This window comes from Dromaius novaehollandiae, chromosome Z (assembly GCF_036370855.1).
Source record: "Dromaius novaehollandiae isolate bDroNov1 chromosome Z, bDroNov1.hap1, whole genome shotgun sequence".
In the NCBI taxonomy this organism is placed as follows: Eukaryota; Metazoa; Chordata; class Aves; order Casuariiformes; family Dromaiidae; genus Dromaius; species Dromaius novaehollandiae.
In genome coordinates, this window is record NC_088132.1 from 44559612 (window position 1) to 44571264 (window position 11653).

At 45.0% G+C, this 11653-nt stretch overlaps 1 long non-coding RNA gene across 1 annotated transcript; it reads left to right on the top strand.

The window, feature by feature from the left end:
- Positions 1-2438: 2438 nt before the first annotated feature.
- On the top strand, positions 2439-11611 carry LOC135324816 (uncharacterized). Its single transcript, XR_010386076.1, has 4 exons — positions 2439-2832; positions 2995-3127; positions 6832-6909; positions 10882-11611. It is a non-coding gene; the product is annotated as an uncharacterized LOC135324816 (long non-coding RNA).
- The last annotated feature ends 42 nt before the right edge of the window (positions 11612-11653 follow it).

The window sequence follows — 11653 nt, forward strand, 5'->3', positions numbered from 1 at the left end:
AAAGCTTAGCCATGAAAGGGCTTACAAGTCTTGGCCTCCGGAGTAATCCTCTGCAACCAGGCGCCCATGCAGTTGGAGGACTCTTGAATGCATTTTCTTGTGAGCAACAAAATTGGCCAGGACCTGCTCATGTTTTCTTTCCTTTCTGATGGTATCAGCAGGCAGGAGAGCGTAATGTGCAAGCCTGTCTCCCTGGGGTTCAGCTGGAGTCTGAGCGGTGCCTGCAGTGCGATGGCCGCACTTCTCACCTGGCCAGAACAAAACGAGAGCAGCTTGGGCCCAACACCCAGGGTTTTCCCATCAGCTGGCGAACGAAGCTGTTTGTGCCAGACCCACTGCACTGACTCCATCCTGGAGACTGCGCACGCTTCTTCTGGTTCCAGGCTCCAGTATAGATGTGACAGATACTCCACATTCGATAAAATTTGACTAAGATCAATATAGGTGTATATAAAGATATAGGGGGATAAAGCTGCACACCAAAGACAGGAAGGAAATCTGAAGCATGAAATAATGAGGCAGGGTAGGTGAGGCTAGCAGCAATGATAAGGGAAAGATATAAACTACAGGCAGTGTCAGGAGAAAACACTATTCTTATTTCCTATAGGCCAAGCTGGCTTCTCATGCTAAATTAATCTTTCCTCAGATAAAGTTGTGCATGGAAACTCTGGTATCATCCAGTTTAAGTGAGATATTTTATGGATGTCTGTGGGGTACTTACTCTTCCCCAAGCAGGTTGTTTAATTTTCGAGTGGGCATTGCAGGAAGAGCGCAGGTAACTCTGACTTACTATTCCTATCATGCTTGCGGCTCTCCATAGCCTTTCAGTGGATCTCCACTTTCTGAAACTCAAGCTGATTTTTCACATTTGCTTCAAAATTAGCAAGCGATGCCAGCATGCTGGCAACGACAGAATACCAACACGAGGGCACCAATTCCCAGGAGCAGCCTCTTTTAGAGCTGGCAGAACAGCATGTATTAAATCCACCTCAGAGCTCAGATAGTATTAAGGGGGAAGAAAAATTAGGCTTAGCTGACAGCCCACCCAGAAATAGCAGTCTGTGAAAAACAGCCCCTTGCCTGTTTCCATGCGCATGGAGCTGTGATGGAGCCTCTAGCGTAGCCTGCAAATACATCACCTTATCGGCAGCCTCCCCTGCTGCCTCTGGTCTAGCAACACCATCAGAAACCGGCTACGAGAAGCTCCACGTGGAAATGCTGCCGCTCGCCTGTTATTTGTTAATCTGGTTCTCCTGTGGTCGTAGTCCTAATATCCTCCATCAGGTTGCTGCACAAACAGTAAAAAAGAGCTAGGGCATATGTACTGTAACACGTATGCGTACAGCGGGCAGGGCCGCGCGCTCGCCCACGCGCTCCGCCTGAGCTCTGCTGCGGCTTCGCGCTCTCGCGGCAGCCCTGCTAGCCGGGGCTGCGCCGCCTCCCCCTGCTCCGCCGCAGCCAGAATCCCTGCTGATCGTTGCCTCAAAGGCTGCAACAGCACTTTAAATGTTAGCATTTAGAAGCTGTATTGGTAAGTAAGGTTTTCCATTTTGGGGTAGCTATCGAACCTTCTGCCCAGTGCGAGTCACCTCGCGCAGGCACGGGTTGCGTGTGCCGCCAGCCCGCCTGAGCCATGGCCGTGCAGGGGAAAGCAGATTGTGCCTCGCAGGCAAAGATTTAACGAGTGTCAGCACTCTCCGGACCCAACAGGAATCTAAAAATGGATGTGGTGTGCATATTTCCTTCCCTTCTGGGTTTTCTAGTGCTGTTCGGAAGCGATTGTGAGCAGGGGGTTTCCCAGCAGGGAGCAGCTCTCTGGTTAACAATCAATAAAGCAATCCTTCAATATTTCTCCGACTAGGCAAAATAAAGGTGTATGCAACAAACCTATATTAAGAAATTGCTGCCCCCCTCCTCTGAGGAAGTGCCTGTGATAGCAAAAAGATGGATAAACAAATAATCCTCTGGTTTTAATGAACACATCCATTATATCAGCAATAGTTATGGCAACAGGAATTATGTACTTCGAGACAGCATCTCTTGTGCCTTGTAAACACCTCAGCCTTCTGTCAGGGTCCCCTTTGGGGCTATTTACAGCTTCAATATTACAAGGTAGCTACTGCCTAATTATACACAACTGGATTGGTTTCTACCACTCAGGTCCTTGGTTAACCCTTAATAATAATTAATTTTTTACTGTTATACTGTATATCAACTTAAAACTTTCAAGATGCTAAGGTGTCCCGGTAGAATAGAAAACCTATTAAGATATCAAGACATGCATTCTTTGCAACTTCTGTTTTCGTTAGCAGTAAAAGGCCCTACAGAAGAAGAAGAAAAAGAGCAGCACAAAGTCCTTGGAAGCGACACTCGGAGCGTACAAGAGCACTTGCATCGCAAAAGGCCCTGTTGGCCTCATTTAGTTTTTGTTGTTTTCAGGGAGGAATCAGGCTGCGGCTCCAACGGACGAGTGTATGGGTTGGACTGCCGCTAGGTAGCCAGCATGGGACGGGCAGCCCTGGCTTGGGTGGTGGAGTTTTCCTCAGTCCCCGACTTGGAGGAATTGCGATGGTGCTGTTCCCCCTTCAGTGGGGGCTGGCATCTTTGTGTAGGCATTTACTGCAGTTTTCTTTAGAGCAGAATTGGCCCGTTCAGAGCGACGAGGCGAAGGAGAGGGAATACACGCTGCCAGCGTAACACAGTTCTCCACAGTGAAGCCTTTCAAACCAAATTATCCGAATTACCTTTTGGGCCCAGACCCCGAGGACAACCAGGATCTTCCGTCCGCACTGCCCCCCCCCCAGGCGAGCTGCACAGTTACATGGGGAAAAGGTGAACCGAACCAAGAGCTCAGAAAAAAATACTGCTCGGTTTCTCTCCGCGTCCCTCCCTTTCCTGCCCTAGCATTTCATGCAAATAATGGGCCAGACTCTGCTTTCGTTGGCCTGGGTAGAAAAGAAACGAGTCAGGGAATATGCATTTCTTTCAAACCAGGAACCATCCAGGGAGACGGAGGAGAGGGGGAACAGCTGGCGGGAAGCGAGCGCGCAGCCATTTGACAGGAAGGAAGATCTACCCCGGAGAGCAATTCCAGAGGAAATAAACATCAAAATGAATGACTTACAAGGTACTGTAACCTCGTTTGTTGGCAAATTGAATAATCTTACCACACATATAAATATTCTTGAGCGGAGATCTGATCTTGTGGGCTCACAGCTATTAAAACAGCACAGTTTTAACAGCGTGCAAGGAGAGGTTGAACAAACATCTTAGCTGTAAAACTCATTAATGAGCCCTCATAAAATAGTAAATTTGAGAGCATAAATGCTAGAAAATCGCATCGGGTGTCGCAGTACTCGTAAGGGGATGAAGAGGGGGACGAGCGGTGTGGCTGGGGCGGTGCCGCTGGCGGGACAGGGTGCTCCGGCGGCACCGAGCGGGGCGACGCGCCCAGGGGCCCAGCAGCAGCGCACCGACCCCTGGGCTCATCCCCGCCGCGCTGCCCTGAGCTCCTGATGCAGCAGGGAGCAATGACCTCTGCAGCCTAATTTAAGAGTGGGTGAAAAGCAGGTAGACTGGTAGACTCAGGGTGCGAAACCCAGAGAGGGGCTTTGGTAGACTCTGGCGTGAGAGGCTGCTCAGGCGAGAAGAGGGCTCTGCGTTGCTCCTGCACGTGCCTTTAGGCAAAGGCGCAAAAAATGGATTTCCCCAGTCATCTGACGGGAAAAGGATTAAAGGGAAAACAGCATATTCTGGAGTCTCTTCAGGAAGAGAAATACAGATTCAGACTACAGCTTTACTAGCTCTGGGAGCAATTTCTCGAACTCTGTGCTTTAACTGGGATAATTATTACATTATTAAACAAACCTTTGGGTATTCATTCAAATTTGCTTTCCCTCCTTTATGTTTAAAGCTTCAGTAAGTGCAGTAAACACACGTAGAGGCGTGTGTCAGCCCTGAAGATGGAAATGACGTGATGCTTGTGGCGCATCCTCTCTCTTTAAACCCAGGAGGGGAGGCTGTGATTAATTTAATGGTACGGTTTTCTGCATTTATCAAAATCACCAAAGACAGTTTTTCTGTGGACATGTGAACACAGAACGTTTGTTGTCACATCAAGAGGCACACTTTTAAGGCAGAACAGACCTTTGCATGCTGTGTTTCTGAGTATCCATCTCATAACATTAATTGTGTAATTACCCAGTTTGCCCATGCAAATGTGGCTATTGAATGTCTACATTGCTGAATGAGTATGATCATATGCAAAAAGAAAACCATTACAATGTTTAGTCTGATGCACCTAAAAATATGCAAGAAAGAACAGCTTTTTCCAGCTCTATCCTACGCCTATTTCCAGTTTCTATTGCTTTCTCATTAGAGGAAAATATTCCAAGGTTTATGAGCCTTTCTAAATTTGTTAATGAACTTGTTTATTAAAGCAGGACTTTGAAATATGCATGTACATTGCTCTGTGCTAATGTTTCTGCTATTTTCTTCTTTGCAAAGTTGCAGATTGCTTAAATGATTTTATTTTGCTTGCTAAATAGCAAAATAATTTTTTGCTTTTAATTCATTTCTTTTTTTATATAAAGTGGGTCAGAGATGACAAGAAATAGTTCAGCTGCTCCTAAATGTTATATCACAAAATTTTGCACAGGACTAACATACCAAGTGAAAGGTGGGGTAGAGGGAGAACTGGAACAGAAATGGCAAAAATGAATCTCCAGATTGTCTGGCAGGGATGTAGCATGCAGTATCATAACACCACCACACCCTCTCAGCCTGCTGATTTATACGAGTTGAAGCTGTTTTTCCACCTTCTTGAATTCAAGTTAAAAAAGAAAAGACTGTATGGCAGAGTTCTGCTATCTAAAATTTTAATTCGTACTTTTCCTTTGAAAGTCCTTTTTCATTTTTTTTGCAGAAAAGCTTCAGATGTTGCTATTTTAGGTTTTCTTTTTCCCTCTGTTTCTTCTTATTTTGCCTTTTGGCCTCTGCCTAAGCAGGCTAATTTTCATGTTTTACTTTTACTTTTCTCCACTTGCCATACCCTATACCCTTTCATGTTTAGAGAGGTTAAAGTAGCAAAAGACAGGAAATGTTGCAGAATTTTTATGAAGCAATGTGAAAACTCTGCAGAAGTTTTAAAAACTGACAGATCAGAAAGGGTGGGGGATATAAAAAGAAAAAAATACAAAAATTGCAAATAAAAATTTTGGTTTAGCTTTGAAATAGTACAAAATTTTTTAAAAAAGTTTTTCATAAGACATGAGGTAAAAATCAACAGTGACATTTATGAGCCAAAATAAATTCATCTTTTAAAAAAAGTCTAGGAAGAAGGAAAAATTTGGTTGAAAACCCTTGATATTTTCTATTTAAACCTCTTATTCTGGTCACTAATACCTAGATTTTCAATCACATTCCTAATCCTGTGGTCCCACTATAGCTGCTGATTGGAAGTTCAGCAATCAGTTAAAACCCATGTAATTTAACCCATTTGGTATACGCTGATACGGTGATGCTAGATCACCTATATAATAAGTGGATAAGTTGCGGACCCAAAATACCTTCAAGCAAAAAGCGAAGGAAAACTTACTGTGCGCTCTAATAATGTGCCAAGTCATGAAAGCTTGAAATGTTTTTTCAAAAATGTAGATAGGCAAAAATGTATATCGGCATTCCGATAATTAGATCAAATATGGTATAAGACAGCAGGTCACGATTCCCGCAGTCTACGCGTATGCATCTCCCTGGGGGTTGGTGCAGGGCCCGTCACGGCGCTTGGTGACTCCGCCGGGTAATCTCAGCGTGCGGCAAGTTGGGTCAAACAAAACAAAACTGAGCAACGAGCTACGCGCCGTGGGCATTCACCTCCTGTCAGCGCTTGAAAGGACAGGCTTGTCCTCGGGAATGTTTTGGCCAACAGAGAGAGGCTGAATAGGCCCTTTCCGGCTGCGCGCGCGCTTGGGAGCCAGCGGCGGGGCCAGCAGGTGCCACCACCACGCGCCACCTGCCTTGACTCGGGTGACCTCGGCAGCCCCGCCATCGTCTCAGCCCCCCGGCCCCGCAAAAGCCAACGGTAACGCTCCTGCCCACACTGACGGGGAGGGTTTTGGCCTCCGCGGCGGGAGGTCAAAGCCTGCGTTGCTGCGGCACCGTCCCGAGCCGGGGGCCGGCAGTCCTGCCGTTTGGCCTCGGCTTCGGTTCGTTTGCGGGCTGCCTCTCGCACATACATGTTTCTGTGCGTAGTCTGTTTGTGAAATGGGCATAAAACTGTCTACTTCAGAAGGATTTTCACTGTCCTAAATTTATACATCGAGATGAAAAGTGCTCTGTAAATGCCACGTAATAATAATTGTGAAAATTTCCAACCGTACCCTCAGTGTTCATATTTATGTAGCAGCAGGCTGGAAACATCACAAAATAAAAAACAAACACAGGCCTCCAGGAGTCGGTTTAAACCCCCAGCCAGAGCATTCCCTGGTAATATTCCCCTATTGCTCTGCTGGGTGCTATCGAATGATGCGATGCTGGAAATAGAGCAACAACAGAAAAATCAGGAGCTCTTGCTTGCCATATGAAAAAATATCCCCCAGTGTTTCAAATAAATTCTCAGCTGGCTGAAATCATCTTTCTCTGAGAGGTATTAATATATTTTAAAAAACGAGCTCTCTGCCGCAGTGCAAGTTCCTCGTTGCCTCATTTGGTGGCCCCTGACAGAGGCATCAGCCGAGCTCTATTTAGAAGGACACTGAGGGAGGGGAGATTAGACAGGCTTCTGGCTGCATTCAATTTTCTCTGGTTTGGGGAGATTTTGCACCTTTCTTGCAGATTGTACCAGCTGGGATTAGCACATTCCATTTCCTGGACTCTTCATGAGGCTGAGAACTAAAGAAAATTAAAATAAAGGTCAGTGAACTTGGCTACACTTTTCTCTTGCTAAGAACTTGTCCACATCTGCTTCTTTTTTGCTTTGATCATTTCTTGTTTTGGCAGGCTAGAAGTGCATGTGCACATGTAGGGCTTTTATGTTTTTCTGTTCCTCTACGTAACCATTATGTGGGCTCATCAAGATTCAGCCTATTTCCATTCACTTTTGTTTATGGAAATAATTTCCGTTTACCTGTGCTTTTGCTCTTTCAGCAAATTTGCCCTTACTTAATGATTGAGGATATCTCAGGGTGCCACAGAACACTGATATGTGGGGCATCCTTTTTGTGGCTTAAAGTTGGTGGCCCAGGGCAGATGTCCCCAAACTGCTCCTCCATCCCCAGCACAGCCGGGGGCAGCCCTGTGGTTGTGGATGCTGGTCCGTGAGGCTTCTGGTGCCCAGGGCTACGTGCACTCACCACGGACGTACTTTGAAGGTTCAGCACCAAGCGGCCACATGGGCAGTCATCCAGAGCTGCTGGAGGATCTCCCTTGTCTCTGCCAGCCCTCAGCCTCGGTGATGGGATTCTGGGAGGAGGATGCCCATCTCCTGTGGTCTGAACCAAGAGCACCAAGCTCACCGTTGCCATTAGTCAGTCGCATGGAGTTGATTTCGATCGCTATTCGTGCACAGTGGGTTTAAATCAGTAAACTGGTTGTCGTTACCAACTTCTTGAGTCAAGCGGTAGTCTCTACACATTATTGCACCTGACTTTTCTTATCATTGCTCTGAAAAATACACAGAGCACTTTTCTGTATGACACCACCCACCTCTTGGAACAGATCTAGGATTGGGCCTGGCAGTTTTCAACTGCACTTGTTGGCTTACGGAAATGCTTTGGAAACTGTGCGGCAAATGCGTGAACAGCTTCTACTGACTCGACTTGGTTGCACTGTAAAAGTCCCCCTAAACGTAGTGCAGAGGAGGCAGCCCCTCAACAGCTCCTGTGCAAGTCGGAGGAAGCGAGGCTGCAGCGAGGGCTGCGCTGACAGGTGCCTGTAAAGCCGACGCAAAATATTCATCTCAGGGTCAGGATCATGTTGCTCCCGTTGGCTTGCCTGCAGTGCACCCCCTTGCCATTTAGTTGTGTGTCGAGAGGCTTTTTGCCAATTCCCCATTAGTGTATACTAATGAGGTTCAGCTTCTGTTTGATTTTCACAATCAGTTGGTGCAGTGGAGTCTAGGGGAAGTCAAATAAGGGCACATACTTTATGCAAGCAGATCTGAAGCATGGTCGAGCTCAGCTAAAGCCAGAGGGAACAGCAAAGGGTAAAACAGCTTAAACCGGAGAGGCCTTAGCACTTTCTTCCTCTTGCCTCTAATTGCATATTCTGAGCATCTTGGGCCTACAAATAGATTTATAGCATATGGCATTAGAGTGCCTTTTCATTTCCTTTTTTTCTTCTCTCACTAATATATTTTAAGTTAAGTCTCACTAATTCCGAGGTTCCCAAACTGCATCTGCTGTTCTGTGTGGTGAGACTTGCTGAAAGCGCTAACTTTTCACCTTTCCGTTTTGCAGTGGGTTCAGACAAGGTGAAAAGGAGCACGTTGTTCTCCAGGATATACCACAGCGCTAGTGACTCTTAGCGCAGTCAGTCTTGGGAAATATAATACATCCTGCTACAAGTCTTGCTTCTTGCTTTATATCATATTTCAAGTGAACAAACTAACGCGTGATTTTGCAATCTGTGATTCCTGCTCAGCTCAGAGATTAAAAAGGAAGATTAGGATCGGAGAGAGGGAGATTTACAGGTATTATGGGCAGAGAAAATGATAAATATTTGATTAAGTATAACATGTAAAAGAATATATTCAGGCTCCAGCATTTTACTTAATCTAACATATGTCAAGAACACCTCAAAGTCAAAATTTTTGTCAGCAGGTCAGGCTCCACCAGCAACTCTGAAAAATGTGTTTTGACACTGCAAGCGACGAGGTGCAGTTTGCAGACATTTTGTACTCAAAACCTACTTACCCAGTTCCAGTCGCTGAAAAGCTGGCAGCAGGCTACGCGCCATCTGCGGCGCTCTGCACGACAGAGCTCTGCTGAGGCACTTGGGAAGATGGCTATTTCTCAGCCCATGTGTAATTTTTACTAGAAAACAGGCTGTGGGGAAACCAGGAAATCACTGAAACATATGCTACCGGGGAAGGCAGAAAAGAAAGGCTGCCTGTGTTTTATGGCTGAGCGAGACACTCCCCAGCTGTAACACGACAAGAGAAGTGAATCTCTAGGGGGCTGGTACCAAAAGGGATACCTAGAGCACTAAATACCGCAAGCATGAAAAGTAAAGTATGCATACATTAGAAATGGGCCATTACCAACACACTGCTCAAAGTGCTGAGGCAGGACTGGTGTTGTTGACATATTTATTACTGATTAAGAGAAGCAGCAAGAACACCGAGGCATTTTCACTGATACTGCTTACACTGGGGGACGCTTCAGAGGGCTTCGCAGAGCTAAGGCAATGAGCAAATGAAATTAGCTGATGACAAATATATATGGGGAGGAATTTTGAATCACTTGGGCTAATTGTTATGTTCTACATTAACAGCTTGGCACATCAATCGGCTCATCGAAAACCTCTGCTTGGCAATTTGTTGCTGAAGTGGACAAAAAGCTAGACTTAGGATGCATAAGAAATGGAACAGAAACTAATATCCCAAATTTTATCATGTCACTCTATATAGTGCGGGAGCACTTTCACTTGCTCTTCTGCTCTGCTCATTTGCCTGTCAGTGATACCGCAGAAATTAATAAGGAGTCAGAGACTAGACGTGAACTAATGTGTAACTGTCCTGACACTTCTGAGTGCAAGTGATTGGCTCTCCTTGACCTTCTTGGTGAATTGATTCATGTAACTATTAACGGAAAGAAAATGAAGCCAGGCGACAAAAGGGTAATGTCATCCCTCTCTCCCTCATGTATTGCAGGAATTATGTCTTTGATTATGTAGATCTCTTCCCAGGTCAGCAAACACATCCATGCTACCTCTTTGCCCCATCTTTGTAGTTAAGAAGTGACACAGTGGCGAAGAAGCCCACATTTCATGTCCGTATGATCCTGAAAAGTCATGCTATGAACACATCCTGCCAACAGGCGCCTGTTTTCACTGTAGGCCTAGCTTTAGTAACTGGAAACTGAAGATGATGGTGGCGGTGCTATGCCATAGCATGCTAGGCTTGTGCCCTTTAGTTACCACAGCTCTTGAAGAATTCAGCTGTAGAAATCACATATATCAGGAGGCTTAGTGCAGCCAAGTGATTAAAAAGGGCAAATTGGGTGCAGATCAAAGGGGCTTTCGTAGCGTCCATTCACAGAGGCAGGCACACAATGGCCTGCTAAGTAAGGACACGGCAAGGCATGTGTGAAAAATGATCTCTCCGGCAATAATTCCACTGGTGACAGATAATCAGAAATTTAAATGTTATTCTCAGCTTCCGAGAGTTCCTAAAATAATGGAGGATGCATAAGACCATTTGTATTTGAAGAGAGAAGCTAAATAATTTAATATTACAGAGCAGGATGCACAGCACCAGGCAGATAAATGATGAAATCCCAGTGCAGTCTATCTTGTGCAGTTGCCACACTAATTACAGATCAATTACTTCCCAGTTGTTTGCAACCTTATCAAAGAATAGTAAATTTACTGAGAGCAAAATGTGATAAGATGACTTTTCATTACTACAGTAGATTTGTTGAAACAGCCCTGACATTGAGATTAATAAAAGCTTTCCCAAAGGTAATACGATCTGTATGTATAGAGTGAGAATTTTAAAAGCTGAAAACTTGATCGTAGGAATTATCATAAAAATTCTTGCTTCTATTAATTGTTATCATGCAAACAGCCTTAATACATGAGGGGTGGGTGGAGGAAAGAAGAAAATGAGTCTGATAAACTGAAAGCTTGTTATAAAAATGTAAATATGCCTTTTACCTTCCCCAGATCAGCTAACGAATGAGAGCAAAGTACAACAACCTGAAGAAATATGCAATTCATATTTTAAAGAAGTTTACAACACTGACAAAGGAGTGCAGGAGAACAACAGTTGTCTTTTACAGAATATTAGCATGTAGAAAAGAAAGCAGTGAATCTACAACATGTCAAAATGACTGAAATGCAGTTCTGTAGCTTGAGAAGAGCCATTACACATCAAAACATCTTGATTTTGTTCCTAGAATTTCCACTGACTTGCTGTGTAAATCATGAGAGTTCTCTGTGCATCAGTTTGCATATCAGCAGTACTCACTTACACCCCCAAAAATTTCTCAAGGTAAATTTATAAATATTTACAGTTCCCAAGTTTGCAGATTCTGGAGGATTATTATGATTGCGGTGTTGTTATCTTTTACCTCTTTTACAGCTTTTTGGAGTTCCTCTCCTCCCCGCCCCCCAAATCTGCCAGACTTAGAAAAAATAGAATTTAGCTTGTAGGCATCTGATGTAAACTGCAATAATTCAATGTTTTTGTCATTATGACAATTGCTCAAAATACCGTAGTTGTTCCTTGTTGCTGCTACGCTCCTGTGGGAGAAGCCGGCATTCTTATCCGGAGCAGATCCTGCTGCACCATTTATTACACGAGGACAGTTTAATGAACTGGTGAGCGCTAATGAGGCTGAAGCCCAATTTGTACGCAGCCTAACAGGGCCATGGGTGTTGGGCTGCTAGTCCAGAAAAGCCAGTATTGGGGGTGCATAGGAGGGGGTGCAGGGGT